The sequence below is a fragment of the Puntigrus tetrazona genome, chromosome 11, assembly GCF_018831695.1.
Source record: "Puntigrus tetrazona isolate hp1 chromosome 11, ASM1883169v1, whole genome shotgun sequence".
Taxonomy (NCBI): Eukaryota; Metazoa; Chordata; class Actinopteri; order Cypriniformes; family Cyprinidae; genus Puntigrus; species Puntigrus tetrazona.
Window position 1 is genome coordinate 7,229,300 of NC_056709.1, and position 13,794 is coordinate 7,243,093.

Sequence of the window (13,794 nt, forward strand, 5' to 3'; positions counted from 1 at the left end):
CAGACAGTTTGGACTGACGCATCTCCTCACACTGTTGTCTAAACAGGGATGTGACTCCGACTCCCTGAAAGTCTGAAGCCCCAGGCCCTGCTTAGCTTTACCACACTGTTCAAGTGTAACCTCACGCTGACCCTTGACCTGCCGGGTGCAAATACGTCCCTCCCCTCTCCCTGACATCACTCATGCCCCTTGACAAATCAGTCATGTTTCAGCAACCGCCTGCAGGCCCAAAACACACATCAGCTCACTGCAGATCCTGCGGAGGTGTGATAAAATGAGACGCCATCGCTGAATGGATCTCAAAAGAGCAGAAGGGAAGCCGGCGAAGGCACCACAAACAGGCTCTCGAAGTCGTCGCCTGGGGATGTGTCAGCGTCCTGGGTGGCGACGTCTCTGGTGGCGACAGAAGCGCCTGGAGCGAGAGTCGCCATGTTATCCCGTCCGGTTGAAATGCATTAGACTCGTTGGGTTTCAAAGTGAAATGCAAGACACGTTTCGAGTTAGCAGGGCCACCCAAAAACTGTACGTTAGCCGTTCTGTTGCCCCAAAGGCATAAATATCTGAAACATACTCGTAGGCAGGTTTATAATCACACAACGGTTCTAGCCACAAAATTCGATTCTGTGCCAAATTCATGTACGCTTTGCATTCTCAGTCTTGCCACAAGGGTGCTGTCACTAGCGCAAAGCCACCGAAACATAGAATATCTGGTTTATTAACTCTATCACCCCCTTGGGTGCTTAGGATTTTTACAGCTAATAAGTCTCTTATAAACTTATGATCTTATTAAACTCAAGGTTGCGTTTATTTGATCAAAAATACAGTAAATACTGTGAATTTTTTTGCCTGGATCGACTCATCATCGGTGCATCATCATCATACTTTTATTGGAACTTAAAATTGGAATGCGTTTTCATATTTCATGTAATTTTCTAATTTTATATTTCTTAATTAAAGCCTTATTTGTGACCCTATAGATGCTTTCTTATAACTTCACTTGACAGCATGCATTCTTCAATAGAACTTGGCATATTAGTTTATCTACTTGACAAGTCAGAAAAATGTCACAGTTGCATAAAGTATATTTCTGGCCCAGCTATTCAAATAAATGTACTCAGTCCCGTAGACGACAATAAAAACAACAACATTGGTTTGGCTCTCAGAATCATCTCTGTACGCTCTTTCCCAGATGTCTCGCAAATCATTATGCTTTCCGATCCTGTGCTAATCATGTGGGTGCCATGTCAGGAAAAAGTCCCGAAATGAGCGTCTGCCCAAGAATGCTTGCCGCAAACCGTGTTTTTTGCGCATTTCGCCGCATTCCAGAATGCTAACAAGCGGAAGGAGCTCCTCACAGTTTTCAGCTATAATAGATGGAAAAAAACGGCCTGTGGTGTAAGCATTATCCCCAAGACAGCAGTTTGGAGGGTGACCGCAATGCTGCAGTGAAGCCCTGCACGGTCGTTTTCTTTTAACAAGTCATCGAGACACGGAGACCATTAAGATCGATACGCAGTCATAACATCATCGAAGTCTTGCGACCTACTGCTCTCTGAACCCTGAGAAGAGACAGCGCCCGAGGGTGCCGTCACAGAACAAGGGAGAGAGGAAATTCCACGTGGACCCACAACAGAGACATCACAACACACACCTGCACTGACCCTATGTGATGAGAACAATATTTGAACTGAGCTAAGCTGGATAATGACGCTAACTAGCGACGCTGACGCTGTTTTGTTTTTTTCTGAATCCATATCGAACCGACTTCAGCTGAATAATGAGACGGTTGTCTTCTGTAGAGCTGCTTATGTACCGAAGCCATACCTAATTTGTTTCATAACTGATGAACTCAATCAAAGTCACTGTTATTGACATTCAGTTGACCTGTATCAAGCATCATATTGCTATATATGTATATAGCTCTGGGTAGATGAATATATAAATGTTTGGGACACTGAACAAGCGAGGTGCATTTTATTTTAAATAATACCCATTGTTGTGCCATTAATCCACGACCATCACTTTTATTTCAGCTTGATAACGCATGGCCCCATGTTTCAGGATCTGTACACAATTCATGGAAGCTGCATGCACGGCCTGCATACTCACTAGACATGTCATCCTTTATGCATGTTTGAGATCCTCTGGATCGACGTATACAACAGCGTGTGCCAGTTAATGCCAAAATTTAGCAACTTCATACAGCCGTTGAAGAGGAGCAGGATCAACCTTCCACAGGCCACAATCAACAACCTGATCAACTCTATGAGAGTGGGCCTTTTATTGTAGCCAGCAATAAGGCACACCTGTGCAATATTTACGCTGTCTGATCAGCATCTTGATTTGACACCTGTGAGGTGGATGGATTATCTCAGCAAAGAAGAAGTGATCACTAACACAGATTTAGACAGATTTGTGAACAATATTTTGAGAGAAATTGGCCTTTTGTGTACATAGAAAAAGTCTTAGATCTAGTTCAGCGTTTATCATTTTGTATATTATATATAACCAAACAGTACAATTTGTACATATGTGACGCCGGAGCACAAAGCCATAAGGAGCACAAATATATTTGTAGCAATAGCCAGCAATATGCATGGGTCAAAATTATAGATTTTTCTTTTATGCCAAAAATCATTACTATATTAAGTAAAGATCATGTTCCATGAAAATATTTTATACATTTTCTACCGTAAAACGTGATTCTTAATTAGTAATATGCATTGCTAAGAACTTCATTTGGACAGGTGTGAAGTTGTTTTTCTCATTATTTTCCAGATATTCAAATAGTTATTCAAATCTTGTTCACATGTAGTCCTATCCTAACAAACCATACATAAATGTCAGCATTATTTGATGTATATATTTGTATATGATGTATAAATCTCAATTAAAAAATAAAAATAAAAAACTGATCCTTATGACTAGTTAAGATATCTTTGTTTTTTTTGCAGAGCTATATAAATACATGTAACCTTTTTATCAATAAGCTATACAAGAAAAATTTAAAATATAATTTTTTAAAACACATCAAAGTAGTAGTTCACTAAAAAAGTATAAATTACTCACCATCCAAGCCCCTTTGACTTTCTGTTTGCCATCAAACACAAAAGGAGATGTTGTGCAGAATGTTCATGCTGCACTTTTTTATACAATTTAAAGGATGACCATTACCCGCTGAGCAAGAAAAATTGCATAACAAATTTTGTTAGCATCATAAAAGTAGCCCAGTTGAATCTTCTTAAGTCATACGATAGCTTCGTGAATAGAACAGACTTACATTTAAGTCAGTATTCACTTAAAATGTGATTTATGTCCGTCCTTGTTACTGTGGCAAATTTGAATATGCTATACTGAATACATTGAATATGAACTGAATATACGAGTTATAGCAGCAGAGAATGAAACAGTGATTAATGAGCTGAACTTCATTCTGAACTATTACGTTCATAACAATGGTTTTAATAATACACATCCATATTTTCCCAGCAGATGCCACTCTAGGCAAACGGTCCCAGTCATACAGTATTAAAAAAATAAAACGGCCCTCTGGGAGAGAGCAAATAATCATTTAACTAATAATCTAACAAGTTAACCAAAGACTTTTTTTTTTTCTGAATCAGTTGTATTAGATGCCAGTGCCTTCGTAACAGACTTACACGTTTTCATCTGCTAAATATTTACTTTTACTTATTCTACTTTTTATGACATATTTTGACTCAGCAAAGTCACTGCATAATGCTAGAATGTGCGGTCACATTAATTTTGGGAAGAAATTAATACTTAGCAATAAGCAACATTGAGTTAAACTGATCACCAAATACAAAGACGTTAATAATGTTACAAAAGATTTCTGTTTCAAATGAATGCTGTTTTCTTAAGCGGCATATTCAGCATCCAAGAGTTATATCTGACGGCTCATGTGATCAAGAGGGGAGTAATGATGCTGAAAATGTACAGAAAATAAACTGGATTTTAGAACATATTTAAATAGAAACGTTTGTTAAAATTGTACTCTTGTAAAATTGCAAACTTGAGTATTTACTCCGTTATTTTGATCAAATGCATGCTGCCTAAAAGACATCAAAAATACGCTACAAACCCCAAACTTCTGAGTGTCTACGTGTGGGATTTTTCTCTTTGCAAGTCATTCGTTACGAGCAGCAGAACCAGTGATGCTTTTTTTGGAAATAATCGAAGATAATATTTACTAATTTAATTTCCTGGCCATCAATACTGATAATAACCGAACAACGTGTGCTGTGTTCATTGCTGAAGACGAAGATCTTCTAGGATGTCCCATCATCCCTCATTGCCAGGAACTGGGAACATGACAGCAGAAATATAGCAGCATCTTCTAAGCTTTCTGTGCTGAAATTCTGCCACTTCTTTGAGTCACCGGTTACTCACCGCGGTTGCTCAACTCAGCAGGGAGCTTCAAGCAGCCACAAAATCGGGCGTTTAAGAGCTCTGCTAGTTAAATTCATTGCCATTGTAATTTATATAGTCTTGTTATCTTAAGTGATTGTTGATTTTAGCCTCTCACTTGAGCAGATGTGAAAATTAGACTTCCCGCTCGTGCTGAGAGGCATGTTGTTGGAGCTGCTTCTTGTTGGCTGCTCTCTGCTCGGCACTGAAAGGAAAATGGGAAGACAGATAAAAATAAGCAAAACAATTAGCACGGCCAAAAGCTCCTGTGTGAACATCGAGAGCGAGTCGAGATTAGCAGTCAAGAGTTCATCGAGGGCGCGTCGAAGCACAGATCCCGAAATAAACATCTCGGATATCCAGAATGATTTTTTTTTTTTTCAAATATAATCGAGTTTTATTACATCTTAACTAGACAGAGAACGATTCTTTTGAAACGCAGAGAGTTAAAATAAGCAATGTGTTTGGTATTCGTCAAATTGGTTTAATTGTTCCGCGCTATTTCGAATTGTTTGTTCGTCTCCTACAATAATGCAGCGTTTTGGTTTCCTGACATGTATCTCAACTCAGCCGATGTGTTTCAGAGACGGGAAGGCACATTGTGAAAGCCTTCTGGGCCGAACCTCAGCCAAATATCTCTTCCAGATGCACGCAGCGCCGGGACCCCCAGGAGGAACATGGGACGCTTGCTGTATGGAAGGCTCTGGAGACTGCCTCGGTCACACGCAAACATGTTTTTCTGGAGGGGGACTGTATAGATCGGAAAAGAAATCATCCGATTGCCAGTACTCTGCGATTCATTATTTGTTTTCTAAACCTGCTGGTTATAAATAATAGTTAACGTCCATGTGGTTTACTTCTAGAGCGCCGGTAATTGCTGTCACACAATCCCCCAGGTGTGTGATCTGGTATCCTTTTTTTTCTCCCTCGAAAACTCTTGTCAGAGGTAATTAAGTTCCACTTGACTTGTACCACCCCCTCTTACTTATTTTATCATTTACTGGTACATTAGTCAGCAGACATCCAACAGGGCAATGATACATCAAGGCCTTTGGATTACCCAGCCTCGGCGGTCGAGACAAAGATGAGAAAATACCCCAGATCAGGTTACGTATCCCTGTGTTTAATTGAGAGCATATTTCATGTATGATGAGGAGGACCATTGTTCACCTGAGCGTGGACTCTGCTAATTGGGACCACTGAGGATACGCACTGCTACTACTACTACTGATTCATTTCATAGTGTTAAAAAATTATTTTTTAAAATATATAAATAAATTGCATTTATAAATGTATCGGATATTTTTAAACATAATAAATAAATATATTATTTATTAAATAATAAAACATGATTATTGAATAACACATTCCTAAATGCACATATTTACAACAGTTATACATGATTAATATATAAAAGATTTAATGTGAAAATGATAATAATGATGTTATTATAATATAAGTACCATTAAACCTTTATACAAAAATATAATTACATAAAATAAAAATTGTCTGATCAAGACAAGTATCTCCACACCTCATTTATAATGATACAAATAATATTAATTAGTAGTCATAGTAGTATCATTAAGTAATAGTTTTAGTAATAAACATTTAATTGCAATATAATAATTATAAATATAATTTTATTAAAAATTATTTTCAGTATTATAAGTGAACATTTAATGTGTGATCACTAAGGAAAGTATCGCCACACTTTATTTCTAAGAATAAGAATAATTATATATCTAATTATAATACAATAATTATCATTTGAATTAGATTATATTTAGAAAACTAGTATGTGTGATTGTCACGAATCAGCCCATGGACTTTCATTCACTCACCCGTAGATGTCACTCTCCCATTATTCTCACACATTTCCCATCATCCACTGCACTGATAACACACACACAGCTGTAATCAATCACACGCTCACCTGCATTCATTTACACACATTATAACTCTTCTGTAAATATCGTAAGCATTTATCCCTCGCCTAGAGTTAGCTTCTTAACCATACCTGCTTGCTGCTGTCGACCCTGCCACACGATTCAAGGTATAACTTAAGTCATTTATAAATGATTCTAAGTCAATTCTGATAATTAATAAGTAAAACGCTGAAGCTGACCACTTTTAAGAGCTTTGTTTAAATCCCTAATCTTAAGTAGCCTTTATACAATAGAGCTACAAGATGCTTTCAAACTCCACAAACACGACAACAAAAAAATCTGAATTTCTAAACAATGGATGCAAAGCTCTTTTTTAAATCTCTAGCTTGTAAAATAGTAATTTTGGCAGCGTGAAAAGCCGTTTGAATCTCTGTTGGTACAGCAAAGTCACGGAGCGACATATTCTCCTGCCAGACCCTCTTAAGCTGGCCTATCACTTGCCTGAGCAGAACAGTGAAAAGAGAGAATTTGATATTGATCCAACTTCCCAGACACCCACAGTCAGGGATCTTGTTAACAGGATTAGGACACCCTGAATAGACTTACACCAGAGACAGAAAAGGCCTTCTTGTTGAAGAGGACCCTCCAGCAAATCTCAACCAACAATCTGTACTTCTGCCTAAACTTATGGAGAGTCCTCATGTTAACCAAGAATAGTAGAAATGGGATTTGGGGGGCAAAATCTGCACTCATGTTTCCACTAAAGTTTGTACGTGTTGATGTCACAACACAAAGCATGTCTCAAACGCAGCACTGGGGTTCTATGTTCCCACAAAAAACAAGTTCATTAGTATATGTAGGTGCAGGAAATATTTTGCAGTCTCCTTTATGTGGTATCCCTGCTTACATTCATACATTAACAGTACGTAAACACTATAGAAAAAGGTCTAATGGTCATTCAAACAATAAGAAAGGGATGGGGGGAATATGATGGAAAAAATCTAAAATAGGAGAAACATTTTTTTTCTAGAGCAAAAGTATTCTTTTCCATGAGAAACCTTATATTAACTCACAAAACAATTGTATTTGTGCAAAAGTATTTTGTTCCCCAGAGAAACTTTGCATAATCTTGCAAAACATTGGTGTTCTAGTGCAACAGCATTGTGATCCCCAGAGAAACTTCACACTTTCTAGTCCAAATATTTTGCTCACTAGACAAACTTTGTAGTATGTGCATTGAACAAAAGTACCGTGACGTTGCAAAACATTGGCGTTCTAGCACAAAAATATTGTGTTGCAAAACATATTTTCTAATATAGAAGTGTTGAGAAACTTTGCATTATAATTTTTCTAGAGTAAAGCATTGTATTTGTCAAAAAAACATTTGCATTCTGGAACAAAAGCATTGTGTTCCCTGCAAAACTTGCATTATCTCGCAAAACATTTTTCATTCTATGAAATAGGCATTATCTCTTAAAACTTTTCTTTCTAGCGCAAATGTATTGTTCCTCTACGAAACGTGCATAATCTTGCAAAACATTTTCATTCTAGACCGAAAGTATTGTGTTCCTCTAAGAAACATGCATTATATCGCAAAACATTTACATTCTAGCAATTAAATATTGTGTTCCCCTGTGAAACTTGCATAATCTCGCAAAAGATCTTCATTCTAGCTCAATAGTATTGTGTTTGCCAAAGAAACTTGCATGATCTCGCAATGCATTTTCATTCTAGGGCAGAAGTATTGTGTTCCTCTATGAAACGTGCATTATCTCGCAAAACATTTTCATTCTAGCGCAAAAGTATTGCGTTCGTCAAAGAAACTTTTCATACTCCCGTAAAGCATTAGCAGTCTTTGGAAAAAGGCTTTCTTACTTTTGCTAACAAAACACGTGCGTGCCCTAGCAAAACTTTTTCACGTGTCTCAGGGGAAGTTTTGCAAAGGAACACAAAATAATTTCCCCCCCATCACCGTGACAGGTTCATTTGAATTAGCGTTTGATGTTTCTGCTTGCTCAATGTGGCCTTCCGTGTCTATAAGCGTTCAGATGACTCATTCTTCTCCACTATACCCGTCAGACATCCAGGACCCAGAACCCTTTGACTGGCACCTCTCCTGCGGGCTGCCTCTGCCGCGATAAATCCCAATTATGACCCCTTCCATTACAGCTAGCGAAAGGTCATGTGACCCAGACGGCATTCTCGGGCGTGATTAGGATTAGCAGGCCATCTCTCCTGGACGGAACTGTCGCCAGTAGCTCTGCTAGTTACTTAGCGCCTAGCCATCCCCGCCAGAGAACAACAAGCCAGTGTCTGCTGCCTCTAAAACCCTCTGGATTAGAGGCAAGACCCCACCAGAGCATGACAAGGCTTTTGTCACTGGACTCCATTGGCTTTAAGACAGCTTGTTGTCTTCATTTTGTTCCCGCTGTGTTTTTTATTTTTTTCGTGCTCTAATTCAATCACAGCAGAGCCTGGAGAACTGGATTAAGCAGATTCTATGCTGTGACGAAAGGAAGTGAAGATCGAGAAAATAATCTATTTTGGGCAGAAGGAAGTTCTTTATTGGTGTGGCTTGTAAAAACCCTGGTTGCTGATTGCAAGGAATATTTGTGAAGATTATCGATCTTTTTTTCACAGAGTAATTTTTTTTTTTACCTTAATGTGAATTGTTGCGCAGGAAAAACTGAATCAGGTGTCGAATTCCAGAAACATGTTGCCTGCAACATCGCTTGCATTTCATGTGGTTACATTTCCATACTGCAGAGATTATAGGACTATCTGTGCAAACCAAGGAGTTTTAGCATAACTGCAGAGAGTTATGAGTAAGCATTTGCATTTATTTTGATTGATGCATCCATCCCTGGAAGTATGCAACCTGGATGCTGCCACTTCATGGCCACTCAGTTCAGAGAAATTGTTTTGATCTAAAGATGTCTTGTGTTTAGTGCTGTCAGCTGATTCAAATATTTAAAAAACAGGATTTATGTTGCAGGAAATACCTGGAAATGTTTTCAAAATAATATACTGTATGCATTTGTCTTTATATATACATAATAAATATACAAAATACATTGATTCTGACAATAGAACAATTCTTGAGGAATGTCCCCAACATTGGCAAACAGAAACCAGTATGGTAACAGTCATTATTTGCCATTTGTTGTAACAATTGATGCAGAAATTATACCTTTAAACACACTAGTATTCCCCAAATATGACTCTAATAATTATGTAACATTAGTGATAAAAACCTTTTTTTCTCGTCATTATGTGAATGTTAAAGGAACATTCCATTTTATGAACAATGTATAAATAACATGTTCGAGCTAAGTTTTTAAAAATGTTATTTAAAACAAACAGAGAACGTTTGAGGAACATTCAATGAAATGCTAGTGGAAGAAAGTTTGTCCATGACTTTTTAAAGAGCCTTGTCAAAACACCACATTCTGAAAATGTTCCCTGTTAGTGACGGGTGACGGGATCCACCAACAGAACAATTATCAAACAGTTTTGTCAACTATTCAGAATCCAGATTAATCACTAAATCTATCACCGAATCTGGTATCTCTGCAGATTTCTCTTAGCGGTCAGCTCTCAGAGAAGGCATTAATAACTTTTGTTACACCCATAACCATTCATGACTTGCATCCATGTCAATCAAGTCTCTCCGTGGCACTTCAGAGAGTCCGATCTGCCCGAGAACAGAGACACACAGCCTCACCGTCGGTGAGCTCATCCCTCGACCCATTCCACTCTGATCCCCCTTGGCACCTCTTTCTGATGGTATCTTAATCTGTCCTGCGAACGAAGGTCTCCCACCTCCCCTGATGGGGTCTGTTAAAAGGCCTCTGCTGACCTATTTTGGGGACAGCGGTGCATATGGTTTTAGAAGCCTGATGGTATTTCTAACCTCATTGTTGACTCGCAAGAATTGCATTGAACCCGTGTCCCATGGTCGCATTTTAATAGGGAATAGAAGTGCTGGGTTGTGTCACATTTCCACAGGACTCCGATTCCACTGGGAATTCCAGAGCCATGAACTAATGTATCAGAGACTGTGATCAAGCTATTGTGGGCTGCTGGAAACTAGCGTGGTTTTGTGTAGGGGCTCTGGCTGAAGGCTGGCAACCAGAAGGTTGTCCATTTGAACCTCATTGAGCCACCATTGTGTCCTTGAGGAAAATGATTAAAGACAAATCAAAACTCGCCCCAATGCTTCTGGTTTAATGCATGATTAATCCAAATGCAAAAAAACAAATATACAACTGGGGAATGTGGCTGAACTTGACCTTTGGCTTCCACGTCCTGGTCAGAAGGTCAGAAGTTTGCGCTGGTGGTGTTTCACAATCCAATGAATTCCAGAATTCACGAACGCCTCTGAAAAGGGCAGTAAATCTCATTCCATTGCAATGAGGTTAACTATAGGGTTATTATTAAAAAATAAACAAAAACATAGACATAAACATAAAGCCCAGATGCTTTTCAGAACTATCATATGCTATACACAGAACCATATTTTAGATGCTGGTACTTATTAGGAGATGCTGCCTTACAGGGCCATACTTCTTGAAAAGTAAAAGTGCACCAAATGTGTGCTATACAACCAGTTAGACAAAACCTAATATTAAAACTTAGCATAAATCAATGAGAATCATTTTTGAGCACTCTCTGTTCCTTCACTGAGACGTTCAGCTTTTTGCTACAGATGGGGCATGTTTCAACTAAATCTCTTATTTCATAAATTCTCTAATTTTATGAGCCGTTCTTTTCATGTGAACACCAGAGATAATCCTGATATCATGATCGATCTCATTAACTTGGATTCTTGTCACATTACTCATGAGCTAACGCTGAATCATACACTTCAAAAAGCCCATTACAGCAACCGTTAAAAAAAAAATGATTCCTCACATTCTTAGAAACGCTCTCTGCTGATGCCGACCCACCTAAAACTTTGCAGCGTTATGAGGTGTGATGTGCAGCTGCGGCCTGTTCTCTCAGAAATATGGTTGTGTGTTTCTCGGATCACTGAGTAAGGGGATATAATAGAGGGTGTTGTGGGCACGGAGTGCCCGCTCAGAGACAATCAGCACCTGTTCCCTCCATGATCGCTCTAAGCTCGGTGAGTAATTAATGGATGTTCTTGCTTTTCAGGGGGCTTATATTATGTTTACAGAAGTAACAATAACTCTCTTTATCATGTCATAATTCAAAGCGGACTTGCATACACATGGCGACCAAACGTACGTCTAAATTAGTGTACAAGCTGTGCATTTGAAACCTGCAAACCTGCTTTAAATTTACAGGAATACTGCCAGCAATGCAAAAAATTCACTTAAAAAATACAGCGACAATTTGTAAAATTGAAGCCATTACAAGATTGTAGCTCAGTTACTGTAGATATTATAATTAAGTAAATTAAGTAAATCCGATCGATTTTTATTCCTAACCTAAATGGCTTGATCTGATTTAACTTGGAACACAACAAAAATTTACATCGTGTAGATCTGATTAAACATATTTTTATAGAAACATTTTCATTAAATAAACAAACAAATAAATATAAATGACTAGTAAATAACAAAAAACTTAATAAATATATATATATATATATATATATATATATATATATATATATATATATATATATATATATATATATATATATATATATATATATATATATAAATGCATAAACACATGTAATGAAAAAGAAACTATCATGTAAATAAATACACATATAAAATAGAATAAATAAATTAGACATATATAAACACATAGCGAGACATATAAGTCTCTTTTGAAACTGAAAAATACTGAAATATCTATCAATCAGGGACTTCTTAAAAACTATTCATTGCCATAAAATTCAATAAATACATAAATAAACCAAATCTAAATAAATATATAGATAAAATAAATCATATATATATATATATATATATATAAAAAGAATAAACATACATAAACACAAGACTTTTAAAGAGAGACGTTTATACTAAGACAAAGTCTAAATAAAATGCAATCAAATGATGCATCAAGCACATCATAAAAATGAGTTTTATCATAAATTATAAGATGATTCATTTTACTTTTTTACATCTAAACACAAAGTACAATTACACGTCTTGTATCGTTAAGCCTAATGCTTTTGAAATTTATTTTTAGCCATATGCTTTATCACAATATCTATGTGTTATTAAAACACTGTTACAGTAGGTTAAAGGTGAAGAAAGTGTGTACAGGAGAGTCAGGAACCAGGAAATGTAGGTCACGAACGTGTTAATTAGTGAACTGGAAGTCAATGATATACTGCGAGGCTGATGGCATTGAATACGAGGAGAACAGAGACCTGGGGGAGGGTTGAAAGCAAAAAGAGTCTACCGCTGGCCACCTCTGGCCCTCACAAACACTGAATAAAACCCAGTCTCAGCGCAAAGCTTGTTTTAATCATTAATTTGACAGTGTGTGTGAACATCTGCTTGACAGCACTTTGCTGACATGCAGTCTCAAAAGCGTTATTGTTCTCTGTTACACATTTCTCTAAAACTCCCACCCAGAACCTCTCGTCAATCGACAGCAACACAGGAAAGAGTTTAAGTGTGTTTTTTCCATCGCAAAAGTTAGGTAAGTTCAGTTAAGATTACTGTACTATTTATTTAAATAGTTCAATAATTAGAAACGCGTGCCAAAACTAGGTAACACGTTTCTCTAGTTTTTATTGTTAACGACAATATTGTAAATGTTGTTTTAATGTGCGTACTAATGTACGAGCGCTTTGAGAAAAAAACAAACCAGCAAACAAACAAAAACAGGTCTTGCGTGTCCAAAAGACTGGCAAGCAATAAAACAAACTAAAAATCTCTTTTGGCTCGAGTTGAGCATGTGGCATAATTTGCATAAAAACATGCTTCCAAAAGTTTTCTAATAACATTTTTTAGGATAACAACAGAGTGTATTAATTCTTGGTAAAAAAAAAAAAAAAATCATCAGTATCATTCATTTGGTTTTTAATTCAAATTTTACAGTATGTTGAATTTTAAAGATATTTTAGGATATGTCACATATCCTTTCAAAAGGCCAAACACGGAGCAAACTGGTAATCATTATATTTGACCTTTGATGTGAGTGGGAAAGATCTATTAATTGAAATTCAATTCAGAAAAATTTAAAATACTAAGATTAATGCCGCTATTATGTTTTTTGGAAATTGATCTTTCATGCGGTGTGTAACACTAACATGATGAATAAAACACCATGCAATGTTTTAAATCTGAAAGTGGACCGTGTATAAAGTTATTGTGTCTCAAAAAAAAAAAGTCAGAAGTCATTTTTCACAAATCCCAAGCCTCTTCGTATTATTGGCATCAACATGAAATATTAGCTTATTGCCCACCCACCTGTTGGTCTTTTTGTATTCGTTTTGAATGAAAATTCAAATTCTTTCTTTGCCACTAGGTGCCGCTTTTAGTTT